Genomic DNA, 13,021 nt, shown 5'->3' with positions numbered 1-13,021 from the left:
CAAAAACAGTAACAACAAGTGTCACAAAGGAGACGTTACTGGTGCCCGCTTGAGCAAAATTGGTAACATGTGGTAATGCTCCTGCCTCTATGCTCAGGGATTTCTCTGGCTCAGAGGACTATTAGGTGACAGAATTCAAACCTTGAACTCTCTGCATGCAGAAACTCATGACCTGCATGCACTAAGACTAATGAGGTATATCACCGGCTTGACAAATGTTCAAATGAAAAACAAGTATAAAATCTGTAGTGCAAAACTACAATACCTGAAGGGAAATTTCACTAGAGGGCCTTAAAGGAAAATTTGAGTAAGGACAAGAATATTTGGAAAATTTTAAGAGAAGTTAACTGATTCTACACAGTCAAAGAAGAAGAAAAAAAATTGAGAAATGAACAGAACCTCAGGAACGTATGGGACGTTTTCAAACATAGCAACATAAACATTATGCATTCTTAGAATAGGAAAAGACGGAAAAGGGATAGAAAGAATATTTGAAGAAATAATAGTGCAAAGTTCCTTAGAAATGTTACCTTAAAACCCCAATGAACAGCAACATGAAAGACATAAAAGATAAATTGTACTTAATATTGAGATCTTCAGTGCTTCAAAACACACCATTATGAAAGTGAAAAGTGGGCTAGAGAGACTGTACAGTGGATAAGGCCCTTGCCTTGCTTGTGTCTGACCCAGGTTCTATGCCCACTCATGGGTCCTCCAGTGCCACCAAGAGGGGCCCCTGAGAACAGGCAGATTGTGACCCAAAAACTAAAATAACAAGAAGGAGAAAGTGAAACGTTGGCCCTGGCAGATGGCTCAAATGCTTGAGTCATGCTTTGAATTTGGATGGCCAAGCCCTAGTTGTTGGGACCCCAAACCAAAAAAAAAAAAAAAAGAAAGAAAGAAAGAAAAAGAGTCAAGTCATGGCAAAATATTTGCAAATTTCAGAAGGGTGACATTTGGAGTCACCCCTGACAGTGCACAGAGCTTACTCCTGGCTTTGTGCTCAGGGATCAACTTGGCAGGACTCAGAGTAACATGAGTGGTGTTGGGTTTTGAACAGGGTCAGCAGGGTACAAAACAAGCAACTTACTCATTGGTCATTAAGAAAATATGAAGTACATATGGCTGTCACTGTCATCCCATTGCTCAACGATTTGCTCGAGCGGGCACCAGTAACGCCTCCGTTGTGAGACTTGTTACTGTTTTCGGCATATCGAATACACCACAGGGAGCTTGCCAGGCTCTGCCGTGGGGCGCGATACTCTCGGTAGCTTGCCGGGCTCTCCGAGAGGGACGGAGGAATCGAATCCAGGTCAGCGACATGCAAGGCGAATGCCAGAACGCTGTGCTATTGCAACAGCCCAACTCAGATTTAATTCTGGCTATTAAATAAGAAAAATTTATTTAAAAAATAATTTATCTAAATCAAAATAAAACTTAAACCCTTTAACTAATGTAACTGGTTAAGACAGTCACTGTCGGGGCTGGAGAGACAGTACAAAGGTTAAGGTGCCTGCCCTCTACGTGGCCCAGCCCTGTTCCATCCCAGCACCACGAATGGCCTCCTGAGCCCCAACAGAATAAAAATGAAACAACATAATTTAAAACTAGATAATAAAGGGTTGTCAAGAATGTGAAGAAATTAGGGGGCTGGAGAGAGGATAGTGAGAAAGGCCTTTGACTGACACGTAGCCCATTCAGGTTTGATCCTCAGCACCCCATATTGTCTCTGGAGCACTTCTGGCTCTGAGCACCGTGGGTGTGGCCCTAAAACAAAAAAACAAGTAAAAACGAATGTGAAGAAATTAGAATCCTAGCACAATGATGAAGGGGAAATTCAAAACATGTAACTTTTTTTAAAAAAAGGTAGTTTGTCAATTCCTCAATAAAGGAAGCATAAAGGGACTGGAGTGATAGTACAGTAGGGCATTGGTAGAGTGATAGAAGAGTAGTGGGCAGGGTATTTGCCTCACACTGGGTCAACCTGGGTTTGATCCCCAGCATCCCATATAGTCCCTGGAGCACTGAGAGGAGTGATTCCAGAATGAAGAGCCAGAATAGGCCCTGAGCATCGCTGGGTGTGGCCCCAAAACAAAAACAAAAATAAAGGAGTAAGCATAGAGTAATTATATGACCCATCAATTCTATTCCTAGGAACATATGCAAGGAATATTCAAATAAAGGTCCACACAGAATTTTTCTCAAAAATCTTCAAGGCAGCATTATTTATAATCATCAAAAGGTAGAAACAATTTAATGTCTATTAACTGATAAACAAAATGTAATATAAGCCCACAACAGAAATTTACTTAGACTTAAAAAAGGAATGGCATACCAACATGTGCCAGACACGAGTCAATAAACATGCTATGTAAAATAAGTCATGTACAAAAGATGATTAATATATTATATGAGTCCATATTAGTAAGTACTCACTCCACAGTGGTGGTCTAGACTTCAGGAGTATTTGGAGTGAAGGGTAAGAGGCTTCTTTTTGAGGTAACAAAAATATACTAAAATTGACTGTGGTATGGGTGGCACATCTCTGTGGACATACTATAAACCATTAAGAAAAACATGAGAAACAATTACATCAAACATAAAATACATTTGAATCAAATTACTTTTAAAGAAAGAATGCTTACTATATTGAGCACTTAAATTTAGTCTGAGTAATTCCTACTCATAAATCTGAAGACCAATGCTTTCACACACTGTCACTGTCACTGTCATGCTATTGCTCATCAATTTGCTCGAGCGGGCACCAGTAACGTCTCCAGTGTAAGACTTGTTGTTACTGGTTTTGGCATATTGAATATGCCACGGGTAGTTTGCCAGGCACTGCCAGGAGGGTGAGATATTCTTGGTAGCTTGCTGGGCTCTCTGAGAGGGGAAGAGGAATCTGGGTCAGCCGCATGCAAGGCAAGCGCCCTGCTATGCTATCGCTCCAGCCCAATGTTATATATATAAATAATTCCTAAATATATGTATGCATATATATAATTACTGAAAGAACAATTATCAACAGTGGGATGGTCATGTGAGATCTTACCTCTCACTTAAAATTCATTTATTTGATACTAGATTTGGAATTAGCTAAGTACAAACATGTACTTTAGGTGGGTATCTAGTAAATTGGGGGAAATGAATGGTTCTTTTAAAAACTAGAATATGAGCCAGAGACAAAGCAGAGGAAGTAAGAAGCTTGCCTTGCAGGCAGCCAATTCCAGTTCAAAATCCCAAGCATTAAAAATGGTCGCACAGGGACTGGAGTGATAGCACAGCGGGGGTAGGGCATTTGCCTTGCACGTGGCCAGCCTGGTTTCGATTCCCAGCATCCCATATGGTTCCCCTGAGCACTGCTGGGAGTAGTTCTTGAGTGCATGAACCAGGAGTAACCCCTGTGCAATGCTGGGTGTGACCCAAAAAGCAAAAAAATAAAAAAAATAAAATTTTTTTTTTAAAAAATGGTCGCTCAGCACCACCAAGGATCCGAGCACAGAACCAAGAATAGTTGCTGAACATCGCAGCATGTAGTCCAAAAATTAAAATAAATAAATAAATAAAAGCTAAAATATTTTGTGTTCTGGATATGATTACATGGAAACCTACTGGTATCAGTAAGCCAAACGGGAAATGGGATAAGGGACATATTAGGGAGCTTTTGGGATGCCATGGAGAAGAGTTTGAATGGTCTCCTGTTGATAGTGGAGTGAGACTCCAAAATGGTTTTCAAGCTAATGATTTGTTTAGATTTCTAATATATTGGTGATGAGAAGCATGAACATGTAAGGAAGAAAGATTAATTTGGAGACTCTTACAGTAATCCAGGGATGAGAAGGGGGAGAGGGAGAGAGAGAGAGAGAGAGAGAGAGGCAGGAAGAGAGACAGACAGACAGACAGACACAAACACAGAGGTTGAGATAGACAGAGACAGACTGAGAGAAAGAAATGGAATCTAAACCAATATGTTAGTTTAAGTGAGGAGGGGAGATAGGCATGATGAGACAAATATTTCAAAGAGAAAATATACATGGATTGGTCATTCATTCAGTCAAGATTCAAGTCCAAAACCATCATGACATAACTTTGTTCTTGTTAATAAGAAAATCCATCATTTCATTTCATTAAATATTTAATCTTTAAAGTCAAAGTTCTCCCCACTCAATCGGATAATGTTAGTTATATTAACTTTGAAGATTAAAATAATTATTTTAGTGTACTTTGGCCAGGTACATAGTTTAGCTGCTGTAGTTTTTTCTTTTCAGCTTATTGATAAAAATTAACAGACATGAAAATGTGGAAACAAAGTGTGCTATTCTTTAATAAACTTCTTGTTTTTATATTCAATCAAGACTATTCTCTTCCCATTCTTTATTGACTATAATAAATTGGTTCTGGAAAATATAGTTTACTTTACTTACCCCCAAATGTTTTGTCTAGAGGCTAGAGAGATTGTACACAGGGTAAGGGCTTGCCTGGCATACAGCTGATCCAGCTTCATCCTTGGCACCATATATGGTTCCCCGAGCACTTCCAGGGGGATTCCAAAGTATTACTGGATGTGTCCCAGAACTCTCACCCCCCAAAATCTTATTTCCAGATTAAATAATTTGAGGTCAGTATTACATTTCATATCCCTCTGTTTTTTTGCCTCAGAGAAGGGTAGCCCTATGATCTTCAATTTACTTTCAAGATCATCACCCTTACTATTTTGAACATCCTATATAAGAGTCTTGCTACAGGGGCTGGAGTGATAGCACAGTGGGTAGGGCAGTTGCACGCAACTGACCTGAGTTCAATTCCCAGCATCCCATATGGTCCTCTGACCACTGCCAGGAGTAATTCCTGAGTGCAGAGCCAGGAACCCCCGTGCATCGCCAGGTGTGACCCAAAAAACAAACAAACAAACAAAAAGATTCTTGCTACAGTCATCTTCCTCCCACATTTTCCCATAATGCATCTGGGAACTTTGGTTTCATTGTTAATAAATGTCCTACTACCTCAAAATGTATACTTACCTCAGGGACACTCGAATATTATCACTCAGTTCATCTGCTGATACTTATATTCTGTAATCATATAACTCCCTTCACTCTACTGGCCTTCATTTCCCTCCCTCACCTTCAGGCAATTATGGGTTACTTACTTTGTCTTCACCTAAAACTCTGCCTTAATCATAAAATTGCCCCCATGCTATGGTAGAAGAGCAATCTGGCTGTGGACCTCAGTCATTCTATACCCCAGCATTCAATCTCTGACTGTATCTATGTGCTTCACAGTTCTCTCATGATTCTACACCATAACGGATCTTTGATCTAATGAACTCCTGGGTGAAATTTTCCCATCATCTTAGCTCCCTCTGGTCTCTTTCTCATGACTGATCACCTGAAACAACACTGAGCTCCTCATCCTTCCACTCCACAAAACCCAATTAATCTTCAAAGAGTGTTTTTCTGCCCTGTGTTCAATTAAATTTTTTCCCTTAAAAATTTTTTTTTACACAGTAAAAAAGTTGTTCATGTTTGCGTTTCAGGTCTCAGTCATACAATGTTTCCACAATCACCTCTTCTGTGTACATTTCCCATCATCTACCAAGTCCCGAGTTTCCCTCCCGCCTGCCCTCCTGCCCCCACCCCTACCTACCTCTATGGCAAGCACTTTTCTTCTCTCTCTCTCTCTCTCTCTCTCTCTCTCTCTCTTTCTCTTTCTCTTTTTCTCTCTCATCTCTCTCTCTTTCTTTCTCTCTCTCATACTGGGCATTATGGTTTGCAATACAGATACTGAAAGGTTATCATGCATATCCCTTTATCTACTTTCAACACTCATTTCTTGTCCAGAGTGACTATTATTGTCATACTGGTCTCTTCCCTATCCTAACTGTCCTTCACCCACAACACACTTGTGGCAAGCTTCCAAACATGGACCAGCCCTCCTGGCCCCTGTTTTTTTCTAGCTCTGTATTCATTTTTAATCTTTTGTATAACAATATTGCCACATAGTTTGGCAGTAAACTGAGCTCAGTCCTTCATGCTGCTTGGCACTTGTCTCAGTTGTAGTTGGCTTCTTCTGGTGTCTTTCCTCAGACTGTGAGCTCCATTACGGCAGACTGAGTGCCCTAGGGATGATTCCTTGAGTATACAATATTAATGGGTTTGGTGTTCAGTTGTTGACTTAGAAGATCAGGAAGTGGGGTTTCTCTCTCCATGAGTCAAGAATTGTGAGTAACCTCTAGAAACTGGAAGAAGCAAGGAATTATCTCTCCTAGAGTGCCTGTGCATTATTTTTCTGTTGGTTTCTGACAGACAGAAACAAAATTAGACCGTAAGATGACTGTATCACCGCTGTCATCCCTTTGTTCATCGATTTGTTTGAGCAGGCACCAGTAACATCTCCATTGTGAGACTTGTTACTGTTTTTGGCATATTAAGTATGCCAAGGGTAGCTTGCCAGGCTCTGCCGTGCGGGTGGGATAATCTCAGTAGCTTGTCAGACTCTCAGTAGTGAGCCAGGAATTGTGACTTTCCAAGGAAAAAGCATAGGTGTGCGTGGGACTCAAGTGTTCTGTGTCAGAGAGCCACTTCCCAACGCCGGTCCATGGTAGTGACAGACAGAAAAAGGACCAGAGGAATGGAGAAACTGGGCCTGGGCCCCAGGCTGGTCGGTAGTCAGTTTATCTCTTTCTCCTCCCCAGTGTAGTCCAATCTCTCCCTTTACAGTACAATAATAGTCGTAGTTTTGGTCTTAGTCCCGTCATCATAGTTCCATCATCCTAGTCTCTTTATAGACCTCAAAGTCCTCTACCTCATTACATTTTCTTCCTGGTCTTTTCATAGTCTCATAGTTCTCTACTTCCAGTCATCATCACCATCTAGTTCTCCTTCTAATCTTCTAGTCCCCGACTTTCTAGTCCCCTCTTACCCCTTATAGCATAGTCATATAGAAACCATGAAGGGTGGGGTGGAACATTATTATAACAACAAACAGATGTAAAGTCACTCCTTCAGGAGATTAACTCAAGGACAAACCCACTCTGAGGATCCAACACTCCAGATTACTAGAAGATCCGTTCAAGGGTGGAATTCTATCCAGGGTGTATTGCTTTCTCCTTTCCTCAGCTAGTAATCCATTTAAACAATCATAGTAAATTTACTCCTTGTATTCTTAGTCATTATATATGAACACAGTAAGAGATATATTAATCTTAAAGGTTTGGCTCTTCCTGGAGACATCTCAGACTTCAGTCTTCAGTCTTTCCTAACCCCAGCAGGGGTTTTAGTCAGTTACTTTTAGTTCATGACAGAATTTGTCCATGACCATATTCTTTTTTTTTTTTTTTATAATGTTCTCGTCCTGTTTTTTTTTTTTTTTTTGCTTTTTTGGGGTCACACCTGGCAATGCACAGGGGCCACTCCTGGCTCTGCACTCAGGAATTACCCCTGGCGGTGCTCAGGGGACCATATGGGATGCTGGGAATCGAACTCGGGTCGGCCGCGTGCAAGGCAAACGCCCTACCCGCTGTGCTATCTCTCCAGCCCCCAATGACCATATTCTTAACTTATTATATTTATGGAGCTTAGCTTGTCTCCTTTAGATGCTAGGGTAGCTTACAGCTTTGCCCTGGGTCCATCCAGTCCCTTTGCCGGGACCCTACTTTTGGAGTGCTAGAAACTAAGGGTAACTGAGGCTTAAATCAAGTAAATATAATGAATGCCCAGGACTAAATATTACTTGGAGTCAATTAACTCCCATGTTAAAAAAGCATAGCACCAACTGTCTTCCTGTGTCTATACAAAAAGGACATTACTAAATAAATCATGCAAATAACATAAAGGAAAGAGAAAAGCAGTATAGGATAATTAGTGTCTGATGGATGGACTCAGGGGCACTGTTGTGGGAGTAATCCAATAAACCTAAACTCCCTGCGGGAGGAGCACAGACAACCCAATGTTATCTAGCAAGGAGTAACCCCTGAGCCTTGCTGGGTGTGACCCCAAAACAAAACAAATGAGCAAAAAAAACAATATCAAATCTCTTTATGTTTTATTACAATACCATCTCCTCTTTATTTTTTTTAAATAAAAATTTTATTTTATTAAAACACCATGTGGAAGATTATAATGCTTTCAGGCTTAGGTCTCAGTTATAGAATGCTGAACCAACCATCCCTTCACCAGTGCCCATATACCACCACCAAAAAAAGAAAAAAACACACAGTACACCTCCCATCCCGCCCCCCCCACCCCCCCGCCCTGTAACTGATAAGTTTCATTTTACTTTCTGTTTACTTTGGTTACATTCAATATTTCAACACAAACCTCACTACTGTTGTTAGGAGTACCCCACTAGATTCAGACATACTGTGAAGACAAATGAGGTCTGCGGCCGCGCGGTTTTGAATTTCTGTACTTTAACAACTAAGTCCAGGGAGATTTCTTCCAGATATTGGATCATTGCAAGCTTGAAAACCCAATCTGTGGTCATCTTAATATGGCAGACACCGCGCCCTTCATCCCCAGAGAGAAAGAGGAGAGAGAGAGAGAGAGAGAGAGAGAGAGAGAGAGAGAGAGAGAGAGAGAGAAATACCTTCTTTCCCCTCCTGGGCGGGCACAGGGCCGAGGCTTAGTTCTCAGGCTGGAGACATTCTGCGAGTTGCCCATGCCGAAAGAGGTTTTGTTGGGTCTGGATTCACGCTCTTGCAGCTGCGGAGAGGCCGCATACACGTGTGGCCCCCGGGATCACATCTCAGCGGTCACCATCTCCTCTTTAAAGTGAAAAATCCCTAGTCAAACAGGCTGGAGGATGTACTTTGCAATAGGAGCCCTGGAAGGCATGCATAGTTCCTAATACTCAGATTGGAGGAGGTTACTCCTAACCCCAGCAATGCTCAGTGTGGCCCCCAGAACAAAATAAAAATCTCATTACATGTGGAATATTTTTGCAAAACAATCTAACTTTCAATATCTTATTTTAACTTTGTTAATTCTTACAAGACGTTTTAGAACATATTCATGACTAAAGAACCTGCTTTCAGTTTCAACCACATCTGTGAGATGCACCAGAACTTACTGCTTTACAAGTCATATATTATTTGGCTATACCATATTTTGTTTATTGTACAACAATTGTTGGCCATTTGGGATATTTTCACCTTTGGCTATTATGGATTGTAACTACTAACATTCTTGTACAAGTTTTATAGAACCATATGTTTTCATTTCTTTTGGATATGACTTAAATTGCTGTGCCATATGGCAAATCTATGTTTAAATAAGGAAATGCCAGATTGTTTTCCAGAGAGAATATGGCATTTTGCTTTCCTACCAGTAGTATATGAAGGGTATGATTTTTTTTTGGTTTTTTAAAATTTTTTATTTATTATTTTTTTTGTTGTTTTTGTTTGTTTGTTTTTTGTTTTTTGTTTGTTCCTTATCTTGAAGGGTATGATTTTTAACAGCATCTTCAAGATTTGTAGGGGTGGAAAGATATTTCATTGATAAGTTAAGAGCTTTGCATCTTTGCATGCAGCTGACCCTGCTTTGATCAACAGCACCACGTATGTTCCCCTGAACTTCACTAGGATTGAGCCCAGAACCCAAAGATAAGGGGATGCTCTGGATTGCCAGATATGGCGCCCCATTTAATCAAAACAAAGAAAGGAAAAATAACTCACTTGTTATCATTTGACGCTTTTATTCTTGTCATTCTAGAGAATATGAAGTGGTATCTTACTGCATTTCAGGTGGATTTCCAGTAAATAAATAAATTAGTATAAATATATTACTGATATTAGTTCTTTATATTTTATATCTTTATGTTTTTATCTTTGTATTATAACATTGTTATATTGTTATTCATATGTATTTATGAATAACATTTCTAATAGTGGTTTTATAAAATTATATATTTCTAATAGTGGTTTTATAAAATCCCTTATGAGAAATGAAGTTTGCCATTTTTCTCTTAGTGTACAAGGAGTGACTTCACTTTCTTGCTGATATCCTACTTTTTCTTTTTATATCATATTGAAGATGAGTTACATCAAAATCTATCACCTCAAAAATTATCCTTATCGTCTAAGAGTTTTATGGTTTAGTACAATTTACACTTAAATCTGATCCATTTTGAATTCATAAGATGCAAGGAAGGACTCTGTTATGTGTGCACATTTATTTGAATTCCTGGACCCTAGCACAGAAAGGCCCAAATACCACCAGGCTAACGTTGGGTGTTGCAAACAAGCAACACTAAGTATGGCTCCCATAAAAATTTTTTTAATTAAAAATGAATTGAGGGGCTGGAGCAATAGCACAGTGGGTAGGGCGTTTGCCTTGCACGCGGCCGACCCGGGTTTGATTCCCAGCATCACATATGGTCCCCTGAGCACCGCCAGGAGTAGCTCCTGAGTGCAAAGCCAGGAGGTAACCCCTGTGCATTGCTGGGTATGACCCAAAAGGAAAAAAAAATTGAATACGAAGAATGTCATTCTTGTTTCCAAATAATTAGATTCTTGCTCTTGTAGGTAACTGCCAAGATAGATATTACAAAAACTGATTTCTAGGGGTCCAGGGAGAGTTCAGTGGCTAATGACCTTGAAGGTAGAATGTTCTAGATCCAGGTGGCTCATCTGGGCTGAGCAGGATCCTCCTGGTGCCACAACAAAGTAGTTCAGATCATAATAACATACTTTTTTATTTGTTATTTTATATCTGTGTCTCAATTAGGTGTCCTAAGTGTTCTTTTTTGGAGGGTGGGCCAAATGATGGTTGTGAGCCCCCACATATGTCCCCACTTTTCCCAGAAATTCTCAGTCAACCAAGCAGATGGTTCAATGTTCAATGTGAGGGTCCAAGGATGTGGTGACACTCAGGCCCTGTGGTGCTGGGGATTACACCGGTCACCCCAGTGGCACTATGGATAGGCCTCCAAAGCTCTACCCCATGATGCTTGGGGGAACATGTGACCTCATGCAAAGCATGTGTCTTCACTTCTGTACTTTTTCTGGCCCCCTCCCAGGATATTCTAAGTACAAAGTCATTAGCTGAATTCTTCTTAATTTTTTTAACTTTTTTATTGAATGACTGTGAAATAGACCATTACAAAGCTGTTCATGATTGGAGTTCAGTCATACAGTATTCCAACACCCATCCCTCCACCAGAGTACATTTCCCATCCCAGTGATCTAGGTTCCCTCTCATCAAACCCCCACCCCACCTCTATGGTCTATGGCAGATGCATTAGCTGAATTCTTGAGTTTTATTTTCTACAAACCAGCATCTATTCATACAAATGATGAACCCTTTTTTATTTTTTGGGTCACACCTAGCTATGTGCAGGGGTTACTCCTGGCTCTGCACTCAGGAATTACTCCTGGCAGTGCTGGGAGACCATATGGGATGCCAGGGATCGAACCTGGGTTCGACGCGTGTAAGGCAAACGCCCTACCAGCTGTGCTATCACTCCAGTCCCACAAATGATGAACTCTTAACCTATTGCTTTACCAAAAACAGATCCAAAAGTACTTCTTGACAAGTTAATTCTACTTTCTTACCCTGAAGTTTGGTCTGCATGACTCCTAGTGAAGCCTAAGAACTACATTAAAGGTCAGATGAGTTTGAAGAGATACAGAAAAGACATTGTTCCTACTCTATTTAATGTATTTGGGTAGAGAAAAAGAGCTGTTGATTTTATAAAATGAGTCCTCAAAATGTAATACTTCACTAATGTACAAAGGAATGCAAATTTCACCCAATGTCCAATCACTAACAAATAGTGAATGATTAATATTTGGCATATGTATATATGATAAACATACCACAAATATATCATGTATACATTAAATGCTTTTATTTTTTATTTTATTTTTTATTTTTTTGGTTTTTGGGTCACACCTGGTGATGCTCAGGGGTTACTCCTAGCTCATGCACTCAGGAATTACTCCTGGCTGTGCTCAGGGGACCATATGGGATGCTGGGAATTGAACCCAGGTCAGTTGTGTGCAAGGCAAATGCCCTACCCACTGTGCTATCACTCCAGCCCCTACATTTAAATGCCTTTAAACTCATCTTTACATTTCTTTTTTCATATATACACACATCTTGATAGTTCTACTTACATAGACACATGGTATTATATGTATATAGATATACATATATATGTTTGATTTTGATTTTGCTCTCTAGGCACACCCAGCTGTGCTCAGGTCTTGATCCTGGCTCTGTGCTCAGAGATCACTCCTGGAGCTGACTGAGTAACTGTATGTGGTACCAGAGACTGAAGCTGGGATGGTGATGTGCAAGGCAAGTGTCTTACCTACTGTACTATCTCTACAGGTATGATAGTTACATTTTTGACTTTTTTTCCCCACTCCACATTAAATAGTAAACAATTTTTTGTGTCAATAAATATAGGTCATTTAGTCACTTGTATCACTTGTCTTCCCATTGATCTTCGATTTGCTTGAGCGGGCACCAGTAACATCTCCATTTGTCTCTGTCGATTGCTAGTGTAGCCCGATGACATCTGCTCACTCCAGAAACAGGAAGAGCCTCAAACCATTCATTCAGGGTTTTGACGAAGACGTCTGACCATCTCGTTGGTGGGTGGTCATGCGGTCTTTTGACATCCCGTGGAATCCAGTCAGTAACAGCTCTAGTCCAGTGGTCGTCTCTGAATCTCATTACATGTCCGGCCCATCTGATTTATGATGCCTTGGCAAACGAGACAGCATCCCTGATTCTTGATTGTCAATGGAGGTTGAAACTCCGGATTCCTTCTCTCACTTGAGTGAGACGTGATACTCCTAGCATAGCTCTTTAGATTCCTCTTTGGGATACCCGAATAGTGTTCCCATCCTGTTTGCATAGGGCCCGGGTCTCTGAGGGAGTATGTTAGCGCAGGAAGAACGGTGGAATCGAAAAGATGTGTCCAGAGTCGGAGGTCCTTCGTCCTCCTAACCACTTCTTCAAAGCTCTTGAAGGCCTGTTTTTGGAAACTCTCAAGCTCATTCGTCAACATAGTT

Source organism: Sorex araneus, chromosome 1 (assembly GCF_027595985.1).
Source record: "Sorex araneus isolate mSorAra2 chromosome 1, mSorAra2.pri, whole genome shotgun sequence".
Classification (NCBI taxonomy): Eukaryota; Metazoa; Chordata; class Mammalia; order Eulipotyphla; family Soricidae; genus Sorex; species Sorex araneus.
The sequence above is the reverse complement of the archived record's forward strand: the minus strand, read 5'-3'. Positions refer to the sequence as shown.